At 37.2% G+C, this 14,476-nt stretch overlaps 1 protein-coding gene across 4 annotated transcripts in view; it reads left to right on the top strand.

Moving 5' to 3' along the window:
* BTBD10 (BTB domain containing 10) overlaps window positions 1-14,476 on the top strand; it is a 70,156-nt gene that overhangs the window by 866 nt on the left and 54,814 nt on the right. The gene's annotated exons all lie outside the window — the stretch shown is intronic.

The following is a 14,476-nucleotide window of genomic DNA, read 5'->3' on the forward strand; positions in this document are numbered from 1 at the left end:
CTAATTTTTCTCCTTAGTACTTTGAGTCCGTGATGAGAAGTCACTAGTACAGTCATGGTTAGAGCATCAGTCTTTTGTCACTTTATGCATTTAGCATATACAGTTTATTTATTTTTTACTCTTTAAGAGCCTTCATGCTTTTTATTTAAATTAATATCAGAGAAAAATAACAGTATATTGATTTTCTTTGTACAACTGGTATCCCCACCCCCTTAAACAAATTTGATCAAGACTTTTTGGAGAGGGGATTATAGATAAATTTTGAATGAAATAGACTGTAGAAATTGGAATAAGAGATATAATAAAGAGTGCAACTGTAAGGGCCAAAAAAGTTTCTATACTGGAGAACCCATCCAGGACTGAAGCCCAGACTTTGAAAGTGAGGACTGTCATCATTAGAATATAAGGCAGAAAGCCATAAAAATAACTTGGGAGAGGATTTGATAGTGGATAAAGACTATTAAAAAAGTGTGTGAGGAGAATTGTTTTTGAAGATGTATATGTGTTTTCATAAATTTCTCTAATATTTCTCAGAGTTTATGGCGTAACTGCTATTGTTATACATAAAGAGAAAGTGGGAAGGGAGTTCTGAAGCTTGGAGTGTGACAAGGAACTGGAGTAACATAGGTTCAATCAGGAAAGCTTTCAGTATCTTGACAATGTTTTTGAATTTTCACCTTTCTTTTTACTCCTAGAAAAACTTTCAGGTGGGCTTTTTACATTTTGTATGTTACCTTTCCACCAGTCTGAATTTTTTTCTTTCTCAACCTTTCTTCTAAATCTTGTAAAAAAATTTTTTTATTATTAACTATGAAGTTGCAAACCGATACATCCTGCTTTGTGGTTTGATACATTAGGTGACTTGTTGAAGTGATCTGGAAAATATGCACCTCTCAGCAAACTTACATGCTTCAGATACTAGGCATATGAAAATAAAAATGAGTGAAATACACTAGAGAGTTTATGCCTCATGTAAGAGGAATATCTAGTTCTCAGGTTCATTTTAATTAGTGCAATAATGAATATGGGCCCAGTCTTCAACCTTCTCAAGAGAACACAGGGGATCTAGATTTTTGCTTGCCATTCTCCTGACTTTTAAAAATATTGACAACTACTTGAAACAGTTAAAAATAACTTCATGTGGCTCAACCAAACCAAACCTGTCAGTTATTGTATCCTGCTCTCTAGGTTTGGAGCTCTGTTATAAGTAAAAATTAATAATTGTACAACTAAAAAAGATTTTAAAGCAAGTATGCCAATTAGTTTGCAGTTTCAAAACTAGAAGTACTTGGGGGGAAAATGTCAATTCTAATTGAAAGCAGTTAAGTTTAGTAGCCTTTATTTTTTTTTTTTTTGTTTAGTAGCCTTTAAATGTGGTTGGGCAAATTGAACTGATGCTTAGTAATATTTTAAATAATCAAAATTTTTAAATATTTAGAAAGATATTTTCTTGTGTGGAAATAAGAGAAGGGAAAAACTCTCAGTATATTGGTTTAATAACTCAGGGTTCTGAGCAAAGCTGATTTGTAGGTTTCTTGAATTGATATATTAAGAAGCTTTTTATTGTACTTGTGATTAATACATAAAATCTAGGAGACTCATGTGTGGTTTTGAATGTTTATTGTTTCTACCATCGCTTGTTGTCTTCCCAGTCTCTGACTTTTATTGGAAGCAATATTGATTCCTGGAGGATGGGGTAGGGGGAAGGGGCACTGAGATGTGAAGAAATGGGAAGAGAAGAGTGTGAAGTGAAGCAGGCACTCAACGTACTTCTCTTTTACACTGTCCGTTACAAGATTCATTTGAGTTAACTAGTTTTCTTGTAAGAAGAATAGGTACTTTCATTAAACACGTGGTGCCTTGTACGTAGTAGAGCTTAATGATATTTGTGGAATTGAACCCTGTGGATTAAACCACATTTACCCATTAAAGGGAAGTACTTTAATCACATAATCTGATTCATACTTAGTTGGACTGTGGGGAATGGAAGTTTAGAGGTCAATTCTAAGAAAGAAGTGAACCTTAGACATATAGAGGGCAAGGTGAAGGTCTTCGGAGGGAGTAAGGTTGAGAAAAAAGGCTAGGTGAGGGAAAGAGTTTTAAAAAGGAAAATAAAATGGTTAAGTACTACTTTATCTTCTGTGCAGCTTTACAAAGAGCTCTGCCTTTTACAAGGCAGACTTATTTATCATAACTTATGCAAAGACTGCATAGAATATTGGTTTTCAATCAGGTCTACTTTGGGAATTGGCAGACTTAGTTTTCTTTCTTTAGCTTAGTCTTTTTAGGTCAAGTTAGTCTAACACCTCTTCACCCAATCCCTGCCTCTCTCTCGTGTGGGAAGTTAAACAGGAGAAGATGGTATGTTTTCTATGAGGTGTTCCTCTTTGAGAGTTTAGAAAACATCCTTAAAAATCTGTTATGTATTTTTGGAGATTATGTTTGTTGAAGGAGGAACCATCATTTTCTTCTCCCCATGTATCTACCTGACTTGTAAAGTAAGGAAGTTCTCTCTTGGAAGTATTTTTCTCCTGTCTTTCAATTCCTTGAGTGAGATGCCTTCCCAAGGGAAGATTAGATGAGGCCTGTGAAGCAATTGAATATGCTTTTGCTCAGTGGCTTCTGGTTCTATTTTTAGAGCTTTCAATTCTTAGGACATAACATTCTCTACTCCTCTGTATGGTAGATGCATCTGAGCAGGCTAGACTCTATGTATGAGGGAGAAGGAAATGAAACATCTACAGTTCTAAGTTTAATTTACAATGAAGTAATAGGAAGCTTTTTTAGCCACTCATTTCAGCTATATTTTTATCTTTGACTCCCTTTTTTGTTTGTTTTTTGTTGGTTATGACCTACAATAAGGGAGAAAGATGCTCATTAATGGAGGAAGAACTACTAGAAATGTTTTCTCCTCTTGGATAGAATGTTTATTAGGGCTTAAGCTAATGTGTTTCCCTACTATGGCTTGCTCTTGTTTACTTTGTCATAAACTGAGTCTTGGCTTGTTCAGGAAGCAGAGATCTAGAGCTCAGCTATGGAAGGTAAGCAATCAGAATTCAAAGAGATGCTCTTTGGGAGGGAATTAAGAAGTTGGTAAATGTTCCATGTAGAAATAATAGAAACTTGACATTAAAGGGGAAAGATTTTATGTGGAATATGTGACCTTATGTCATTTTTGAAGATTTGTAAAATGCTAAAAGTATGCCAATAAAAGCATCTCCATTTATCCTAATAGTTTAATTATATTTTTCTGTTTTAAAAATGTAAGATATCTGATGACATGGTACTTGTTTTTATTTTTTTGTAGTTGAAATGAATGACCTATTAGTACTTTCGGTCATGAACTGAAATTAACATTTTTGATACTTGGTTGAGGGTGAGAGTCTGTCATAGTGAAATGACTAACTGAAATACTTGATTAGAAACTATTAATAACACTTTTCTAGGCTCATTTAACATTGTAATCATACTTTTCTGCTTGGAATACCTTATTTGGGATCATTTAGATCTGTGTTTAAAGCTAACTGTTAGGTCTATGACATAAAAGTTACTTAACTACTCTGAGACTTTGTTGACTCCCATGAAAAATGGAGGTTGAACATAATTGTTAGGAGTTTAATAATGAAATAAATTATGTAAAAGCGCTGTGTAAATAGTAAAGGGAATATAACTTTTTAACACTTTGTACTGTGTTTATACTCAGAAAATAACATACCTTCTGGTAATCTTAAGACACATCAGGGAAATTTACATTTACATCTAGCTGTCTCAATTGTAGGGAACAAATTCAAATGGCTATTTACAGCCTTGACAATATGACACTTCCACTGGAAATTTAAAAAGTTGTTTTTCTTTATTCTAGTCCACATTGAACATAAGGGTTCTCTTTCTTGCTTTTCATGTTGGCATCCATTGACTGATACCTGGTATTTTAAGTAAAAAATTGGAATATAGTTGACATACAATATTATGTTAATTTCAGGTATACTACATGATGATTTGATATTTGCATACATTGTGAAATGACCATGATAAATCCAAAACTATCTGTCCCCATATAGTGACCATATCCTTATGCTATATATTACACCCCCATGGCTTATTTGTTTTGTAACGGGAGGATTGTACCTGTTCATCTCCTTCACCTGTTTCAGCTTCCCCCACACTTCCCTCTAGACGCCACCTGTTTGTTCTCAGTGTCGTGAGTCTGTTTGCATTTTGTTTTTTAGGTTTCACATATGAGAGAGATCATGTGGTATTTGACTGACTTCACTTATTATTAGACTCTGTAGATCTACTCATGTTGTTGCATATGTCAAGTTTTTTTTTTTTTTTTATGACTGAAAAATGTTTCATTGTATTTATAGACCATATCTTCTTTATCCATTCATCTATTGATGGGCACTTAGGTTGCTTCCGAATTTTGGCTATTGTAAATAATGCTTCAGTGAACATAGGGTGCATATATCTTTTCAAATGGGTGTTTTTGTTTTCTTAAGGTAAATACCTAGAAGTCAAACTAGTGGATAATATGGAAGTTCTGTTTTTAATTTTTTGAGAAGCTTCTATACTGTTGTCTATAGGGGTTGCACCAGTTTACATTCCTACCAACAATGCAACTTTACTGAAATTATTTGCTTAGTGGGTTTTAGTAGTGTATTTAGGATTTTCTTGGCAACCCACTCCAGTACTCTTGCCTGGAACATCCCATGGACGGAGGAGCCTGGTGGGCTGCAGTCCATGGGGTCGAGAAGAGTCGGACACCACTGAGCGACTTCACTTTCACTTTTCACTTTCATGAACTGGAGAAGGAAATGGCAACCCACTCCAGTGTTCTTGCCTGGAGAATCCCAGGAAAGGCGGAGCCTGGTGGTCTGCCGTCTATGGGGTCACATAGAGTTGGACATGACTGAAGTGACTTAGCAGCAGCAGCAGCAGCAGTACTTAGTATCATATCATCTGTAAACTGGGAGTTTTACTTCTTCCTTTCTAATTTGGATTTCTTTTATTTCTTTTTCTTGTCTGGTTACTAGGGCTAGGACTGCCCAACACTGTTGAATAAAAGTGCAAGAGTGGGCATCCTTGTCTTATTTCTGATTTTAGAGGAAATGCTTTCAGTTTTTCACTGTTGAGTATGGTGTTAGATGTGGTTTTGTAATATGTGGTCTTATTTATTCTTCAGCTTGCCAGTGTGGTATATCACTTTGATTTGCAGATACTGAAAAATCTTTGCATACCTGGGATAAATCCCTCTTGATAACGGTGTGTGATCCTTTTTATTTATTGTTGAATTTGGTTTGCTAATGTTTTGTTGAAGATTTTGCATCTGTGTTCATCAGTGATATTAGCCTGTAATTTTTTTTGTGGTATCTGTCTGGTTTTGATATCACGGTGATACAGGCCTTGTAGAATGAGTTAAGAGGCATTCCTATCTCTTCAGTATTTTGTAATAGTTTAAGAAGGATGAGTGTTAGCTCTTCTTTAAATGTTTTGAAGAATCTACCTGTAAATTCTGTAAAGTCTGTAAAATCTACCTGTAAAATCTGGTCCTGGACTTTTGTTTGTTGGGAATTTTTTTTTAATTGATTCAATTTTATTACTGGTAATTGGTCTATTCATATTTTTTACTTCTTCCTGATTCAGTTTTTGAAGATCACATGTTTCTAGGAATTTATCCATTTCTTCTAGGTTGTCCATTTCATTGGAATATATTTGTTCTTAGTAACATGATCCTTTGTGTTTCTGTGGTGTCGTTTCTATTTCATTTCTTTTCATTTCTGATTTTATTTATTTGGGCTCTTTTTTTCTTGATGAGTCTGATTAAAGGTTTATTAATTTTATCTTTTCAAAGAACTACTAATAATTTTATTGGTCTTTATTATTTTTTTAAAGTCTCTTTCATTTACTTCTGCTGTATATTATTTCTTTCCTTCTACTAATTTTGGGTTTGTTTTTTCTTTTTCTCGTTCCTCTAGGTATAAGGTTAGGTTGTTTGAGATTTTCCTTGTTTCCTGAGGTAGGCCTGTATCACTGTAAACTTCCCTCATAGGGAGAGAACTGCTTTTGATGTGCCCCATTAGATTTGGATTGTTGTATTTCCATTTTCATTTGTCTTCAGGTATTTTCTGATTTCCTTTCTGATTTCGCCAATAAACCATTGATTGTTTAGTAGCATTTTTTTTTTATCCTTCACATTTGTGTCTTTATAGCTTTTTTCCTTGTAGTTCATTTCTAGTCTCATGCTGTTTTCAGAAAAGATACTTTTACTAAGAAAAGATACTTATAATTTCAGCATTCTTAAATTTATTGAGAATTGTTCTGTGGCTGAACTTTTGATCTACCCATTTGCACTGAAAAGGATGTGTATATTCTGCTGGTTTTGGGTGAAGTATTCTGTATATATCTATTAAATCATCTGCTGTAATGTATTATATAAGGCCAGTGTTTCATTATTGATTTTCCATCTGGATGATCTGTCCATTGACATAAGTTAGGTTTTAAAGTTTGCTGCAGTTACTGTATTATTATCAGTTTCTCCCTTTATATTTGTTAATATATCTTATATATTTAGGTGCTCCTACATTGAGTGCATGTATATTTATAATTGTTTATATCTTCTTGTTGGATTGATTCCTTTATCATTATGTAATGACCTTCTTTTGTTATAGTCTTTGTATTAAAGTCTGTTTTGTCTGATATAAGTATTGATATGCCAGCTTTCTTTTCATTTCCACTTACATGGAATACCTTTTTCTATCCCATCAGTTTCTTTTTGTGTATATCTTTAAATCTGAAGTGCCTTTCTTATATGAGCATGTAAAGTGAAAGTGTTAGTCTCTCAGTTGTATCTGAATCTTTGTGACCCCATGGGCTGTAGCCTCCCAGGCTCCTCCATCCATGGGGATTCTCCAGGTAAGAGTACTGGGATAGGTTGCTATTTCCTTCTCCATGGGATCTTTCTGATCCAGGGATCTAACCCAGGTCTCCCACATTGTAGGCAGACTCTACAGTCTGAGCCACCAGGGAGGAGCATAGGAGCATATATGTGGGTCTTTTCTTTTTTTAATCTATTCAGCCACTCTCTTTTCATTGGAGCATTTAGTCCATTTACATTAATTATTGATAGGTTTATACTTTGCCATTTTAATTATTTGCTGATTGCTTTTGTAGTTATTTGTAGTTCTTTTGCTATCTTCCCTTGTGATTTGATGACTTTCAGTGTTATGTTTGAATTTTTCTCTTTTTTTGTGTTTGTATCTATTACAGAGTTTTGGTTTGTGGTTACAATGAGGTTAATAAATATATGTATACACATGTATATGATTGTTTTAAATTGATCTCTTAATTTTGAACAAATTCTAACCACCCTACATTTTTATCCTACACATATTTATTATTTTTGACATCATATTTAAAATCTTTTTGTATATATTATGGCCATACATTATTTTATTACCTTTGTCTTTAGCTTTCCTGCTACCATATAATGGTTGATCTGTTACCTTTACTATATGTTTACCTTTACAAGTTTTTTTTTCCTTTTATAATTTTCATATTTCTAGCAGTGGACCTTTCTTTTCTACTTATAGAAGTTCTTTCAACATTTCTTGTAAGGCTGGTTTAGTGAGTGATGCTGACCTCTTTTAGGTTTTGCTGATCTCTAAAGTCTGTTTCCCCTTCAAATCTGAACAATAACCTTGCTGGGTAGAGTATTCTTGGTTGTAGGTTTTTTTCTTTCTTCACTTTGACTATGTCATGCCGCTCCCTTCTGGTCTGCAGCTTCTGAAAAGTCAGCTGATGGTCTTTTGGGAGTTCCTTGTGTGTAACTAGTTAGCTTTTCTTTCACTGCTTTTAAGATTTTCTTATCTTTAACTTTTGCCATTTTAATTATAATTTGTTTTGGTGTGATTAAAACAAAACAAAACCCATATATATGCTCCTATGCTCTTCCTGGTGGCTCAGACCATAAAGACTCAGCCTGCAAAGCGGGAAACCTCGGTTTGGTCTTTGGGTCAGGAAAATCCCATGGAGAAGGAAATGGCAACCCACTCCAGTGTTCTTACCTGGAGTGGACGTTCCATGCTTCCTGAACCTGAATGTCTTTTCTTTTCCTGGGTTAGGGAAGTATTCAGCTATAGTGTCTTGTGTCTTCAAGTAAGTTCTCTGTCCCCTTTCTCACTCTGTCTTCTCCTTCTGGGACCCCTATAATGTTAGTATGCTTGATGTTGTCCCAGAGGTTTCTTAAACTATATCCTCATTTTAAAATTTTCCATTCTTTTTTTCTGTTCAGCTCAGGTGATTTACAGTACTTTGTCTTCCAGATTGCTCGTTGGTTCCACGTATTTTTTATTTCACTTATTCTGTATGCTTTGTTCTTCTTTGTATTTCTAGCTGTTAAACTTCTCACCATGTTCATTCATTCTTCTGAGTTTGTTGAGTATCTTTATGATCACTACCTTGAACTTTTTTTCAGGTAGATTGCATATCTTCATTTAGTTCTTTTTCTCAGATTATGTCTCATTCATTCATTTGGAATATAGTCCTCTATCTCCTTATTTGGCCAAATCTTTGTATTTCTTTCAGTGTCTTAGGTGGGTTATTTATGTTTCCTTATCTTGAGGTGGCCTCATGTAGGAGGTGTCCTATGGGGCCCAGCAGCACACTCCACTCTGGTTACCAGAGCTGTGTGCTCTAAAGGTGCCTTTTATGTGAGCTTCATGAACCGTTACATTGTTCTGGGGCTGAGTACTGTGAGTGTGCTGCTAGGCAGGCCTGTCCTCTGTCCAGTTAGCTGTGCCTTATGTGGTGACTGCAAACCTCCTGGAGGGCAGGATAGGCTTCTTGTGTGACTCTTTGTAGGGCCTGGTGGGCACAGGACTGCTGCTGGCTCATTGGAGGGTTGAATTGGGTCCCTGGCACTAATAGAATAGAGGGAACATTCCAGAATGGAGATTGCCTGTACTAGCGTTAGCATGGTAGGACAAGCTCCCCCAAACAGCTATTGTCATCATTTTCTCCCCCAAGGAGTGTCCCATTTGCCTCTTGTTTCTCTGGGAGGCTCTCCAAGATCAGCAAGTGGGTCTTGCCCAAGCTCCTTTCAAACTATTGCCTCTGCTTGGGACTTGGAGCATGTTGAGATTTTGTGTGCTCCCTTTAAGAGCAGAATCTCAGTTTCCTAACACCCCCTCCCTGCCTCTCATGCTCCCAAACATAAGCTTTCCTGTTTTCAAAGCTAGACTTGTTTCCTGGTGCACGCCCCCATGGACTGGGAAACCTGATGTGGGGCTTGAGTCCTTTTCCTTGGGGATGATCAATTATGATATTTCTCCTATTTGTGGGTTGCTAAGCAAGTGAAACCTAGACACATTAAAAAGCAGAGACATTACTTTGCCAACAAAGGTCCGTCTGGTCAAGGCTATGGTTTTTCCAGTGGTCATGTATGGATGTGAGAGTTGGACTGTGAAGAAAGTTGAGCACCGAAAAATCGTTGCTTTTGAACTATGGTGTTGGAGAAGACTCTTGAGAGTCCCTTGGACTGCAAGGAGATCCAACCAGTCCATCCTGAAGGAGATAAGTCCTGGGTGTTCATGGGAAGTACTGATGCTGAAGCTGAAACTCCAGTACTTTGGCCACTTCATGTGAAGAGTTGACTCATTGGAAAAGACCCTGATGCTGGGAGGGATTGGGGGCAGGAGGAGAAGGGGACGACAGAGGATGAGATGGCTGGATGACATCACTGACTCGATGGGCATGAGTTTGAGTAAACTCCGGGAGTTGGTGATGGATAGGGAGGCCTGGCATGCTGCGATTCATGGGGTCGCAAAGAGTCGGACATGACTGAGCGACTGAACTGAACTGAAGCAAGTGATGAGGGTCCTGACAATACAGTGTCTCCACCCTTCCTATCTTTCTCATGTGGTTCCTTTATGTCTTTAGCTGAGGAAAATCTTTTCTGCAGCAAGTTTCCTGCAGCAATCTAATCTTCAAGTTGTTCCTTTAGATAGTTGCTCTGTAAGTAGTAATTTTGATGTGTCTGTGGATGGAAATGAGTTCAAGGTCTTCCTACTCCAGCATCTTGGCCATCTCCTCTATTTTCTGTAATGTGAATGTCAGGTGGAAGAGTAGAGAAAAGGGAAGAGAGAATATACCATAGAGAAAAATGGCATGACATTTTAAAAATCATCTCTTTGTTGACTACATTAAAAGTAAATTTTAAAGTTCAGATACCTAAGGAAGTATTTCAGGTGCATAATTGTGATCATATTGTTCAGGAACCCGTTCTGATACTTACTGGTCATTGCTTATTATTCTAGCATAGATGGTAGTTACAGCCACATTAGTTCAGTTCAGTTGCTCAGTCATGTCCAACTCTTTGTGACCCCATGGACTGCAGCACGCCAGGCTTCCCTGTCCATGACCAACTCCTGGAGCTTATTCAAACTCATGTCCATTGAGTCAGTGATGCCATCCAACCATCTTATCCTCTTGTCCCCTTCTGCTCCTGCCTTCAGTCTTTCCCAGCATCAGGGTCTTTTCCAGTGAGTCAGTTCTTTGCACCAGGTGGCCAAAGTATTGGAGTTTCAGCTTCAGCATCAGTCCTTCCAATGAATATTCAGGACTGATTTCCTTTAGGATTGACTGGTTGGATCTCCTTGCTGCCCAAGAGACTCTCAAGAGTCTTCTCCAACACCACAGTTCAAAAGCATCAATTCTTCGATTCTCAGCTCAGCCACATATTGCTATTCAAATTTAAATGAATTAAAATGGAAAATTAAAAATTCATTTCATTGGTTGTACGTTTCAAATGTTTTATCGCCACCTGTGGCTTGTGGCTACTTTTTGGACGGTGCAGACATAGAACATTTTCGTCGTCACACAAAGTTCTGTTGGGCAATGCTGCAGTCTGGAGCTTGAGTCATGCCTAGGGCCTTTTCTGTCTTATTCAATTGAGGGCAGTTAAATAAGCAGAAATCAGAAAGGAATGGAAGGTAATGGGATGAGATGGGTCAAAATGCAACAGCACAGTAAAAGTTATATGAAAAATATCATGTAACTTATTTTGAAAACCTCTCAGAGGGGAAAAAGAAGACATTGTTTAAAAGTCTGACTTTGTTTAAAGGATCATGGAGGCAAAAATAGAACATTGCTCGAGTCTGCCTTTGTTTAAAGAGTGCTGGTTCTTAAGGAGTTGAATATAATCTCCTTTGATTTAGGGCACTTCATCAGCTTATTGGGGATTTGCCTATATTAAATTTTATGTCAAGGTGATTTGCTTCAACTGAGATGTTTCCGGTTTTGAAGGCATTACTATTTAGTCATAGAAGAAAAGGAAAAATAGGGACACACACATAGAAAATAAAACATTGATACTTTTTTTAGAAAATTAAAAAAAATCATAGATGCCTTTCAGTGAGCTTTAAGAATTTAGCACTGTAAACAGCATCTAGTTCATTATAATGCTAATTATGTAATGTAGGCATTTAGAAAAAGCCTAAGATAGAGATTTTTCAAACATTGAGCTGTTTAAGATGAGAAAAAAATAAATGGTTCTTGAAGTGTTACTGTCTTAAACAAGAAGTTAGCAAAATTTCAATAGAAATTCTATAAAAGTGATAAAATCAATCAAATCAGAGATTTTATCTGCAGGTCACCCCTGGAAGTTCAAGGAGTGAATATGAGCTGACTTTGGAAGTCTTACATTTTGGTTGATTTGATTAAGAAGTCTTTCAAATAGACAAAGTACCCTACTCTTAATGGAAAATTCATGCAATTTTATTAAATCTGTTTGTTAGGGTATCCCTGCTGCTGCTGCTGCTAAGTCGCTTCAGTCATGTCCGACTCTGTGTGACCCCATAGACGGCAGCCCACCAGGCTCCCCCGTCCCTGGGATTCTCCAGGCAAGAACACTGGAGTGGGTTACCATTTCCTTCTCCGGTGCATAAAAGTGAAAAGTGAAAGTGAAGTCGTGTCTGACTCTTCGCGACCCCCATGGACTGTATTCCCCCTGGCTCCTCCATCCATGGGATTTTCCAGGCAAGAGTACTGGAGTGGGTTGCCATTGCCTTCTCTGCGGGTATCCCTAGCAGTTAGCAGAGTGCCTGGAAAGATACTGAGTGCTCAATGAATAGATTTTGAATGAAAACATAAGTCAGTTGAATTTGATATCTTGGAACTATTTACATAAAATTTAGTCAGATATAATATAATATAAAAGTGCCCTGAATAAAATTTTCAGTTTTATTTACTTGCTTTATTTTAATTGCATCCAATAAAAAAAAATACAAGTCTTGACAATTGAAAGTGCTTCTGTGAGATTTAGACAGGCAGCTTTGAGGAATCTTTTGGGGAATGTTAGGATCATTTGATAATCTTTAAAAATGTTTACAGGAATGTTTGTTATGTTCCATCCTCTAACACCACTTTCTTAGTGTATAGTTCCTAAAAGTGAGTATTGGCATCAGGTACTCTGCTCATTTGAGGGTAAAAATGGCAAGAATGGCGTGTATGATTTGCATGATTGGTGTGTATGATTGTACAATACAGTTCTTTTCAAAGATAAGCAATTAAGTTAAACTAAGTTAAAGTGAAAGTCACTCAGTCATGTCTGACTCTTTGCACCCCCATGGACTATACAATCCATGGAATTCTCCAGGCCAGAATACTGGAGTGGGTAGGCTTTACTGAAGGGGAAGGCTTTCCCCTTCTCCAGGGGATCTTCTCAACCCAGGGATCAAACCCAGGTCTCCTGCATTACAGGCAGATTCTATACCAGCTGAGCCATAAGGGAAGCCCAAGAATACTGTAGCCTATTCCTTCCCCAGTGGATCTTCCCGACCCAGGAATCAGACCAGGGTCTCCTGCATTGCAGGTGGATTCTTTACCGACTGAGCTCTGAGGGAAGCCCAAACTAAGTTAAAGACTCCCTGTAAATCTTCGTAGTAGTGGATTGTGTTAAATGAAAAGCCCTTTAGCTTCCTTTTATCTTAATTTTATTCATTAAAATATTTTGTGAAAGCTTACATACAACATGTGCTAAGCTGTGGGAACACAAATATGAGTCATACTTTGTTCTTGCCTTCAAGGAGTCTTACAGTTTAAGGGAAGATGTGGCAGAAATATATTCTACCAATGCATAATGATGGAGTTCAGAACATGCTACCCCAAAGTATGTAGCCTTCATATATTGAATATTTTAAGCAGAAGGAATTAGAGCAACAGCATATGCTGGAGGAGCTTTCCGACCTGCCTCTAAAGCAGGTTATAAAGTCCTCATGAGAAGTTTCTTTCCTATGCCCAGAGGAAAGGAGCATCTTTAGCTCCAAAGGTGAAGGAACATAGAAATATGAACAACAACTAATACTAGTAAGTTCACTCTACTCAGCTCATCCTCTTTGTCCTGTCATATCTTTCCACGATTTTCTGCTTTTCATCAAACTTGGCATGAGAGCACTCAGGTTTAATTCTTTCTTTAGGTCTTCATTTCCTTAAGAAGGCTTCAGGGTCAAGTACTGGGTTGGCCAAAAAGTTTGTTTGGGTTTTTTGTAATATCTTACAGAAAAAAAAATGGATGAACCTTCTGGCCAACCCAGTAAAACTTATATTAAAAATTTGTATGCTTTTCTCTTGTTAATCTGTCTTGTTACAGGGATGCCAGTTGAAAACTTAGGAAGGGTAGGGCAAAAAGATTTTTCCTCCCCTACAGTATGTATTGACCATATTTAAGCAGTCAGAAACAAAAACAGAATTATAGGTAAGCAGTAAAATTAAACAAGGAAGAAAATTTCTGTAACAAAGCCATCTCCAAATGCTTAATCCCCCCTTCCTCAGTTTTGAAAACAATGTGTGATATTGTCAGATAGTGTAAGAAGTACAATGAAAAGTGAAGTGTTATTTGCTTTGTCATGTCTGACTCTTTGTGACCCCATGAAGCATAGCCTGTCAGGCCCCTCTGTCCATGGAATTCTCCAGGCAGGAATACAAGAATGGGTAGCCATTTCCTTTTCCAGGGAATTTCCTGACCCAGGGGTTAAACCTGGGTCTCCTGCATTGCAGGCAGATCTACCGTCCGAGTCGCCAAGTCTCACTTCAGCCTTTCCTCAGAGGCAACTAAGTATAAGTTTTATGTGATACTGCTAGACATTTTAAAAACATAAAAACATGAGTGAGTGTTTGCATACATATTTTAAGACTATAGTGGAGTACACAATATGTATCTGTACCATGCTTTTTATTTTATTTTTAAAAGGATTTTTAAAAAGATTTATTTTATTTATGGCTACGCTGGGTCTTCGTTGTTGTACATGGGCTTTCTCTAGTTGTGCTGCATGAGCTTCTTATTACAGTGGTTTCTCTTGTTGCAGAACCCGGGCTCTAGGATGCTTGAGCTCAGCAGTTATGGCTCATGGACTAGAGTACAGGCTCAATAGTCGTGGCGCACTGGCTTAGTTGTTCCATGGCATGTGGGATCTTCCTGGAC

The sequence above is a fragment of the Cervus canadensis genome, chromosome 11 (assembly GCF_019320065.1).
Source record: "Cervus canadensis isolate Bull #8, Minnesota chromosome 11, ASM1932006v1, whole genome shotgun sequence".
Lineage (NCBI taxonomy): Eukaryota > Metazoa > Chordata > Mammalia > Artiodactyla > Cervidae > Cervus > Cervus canadensis.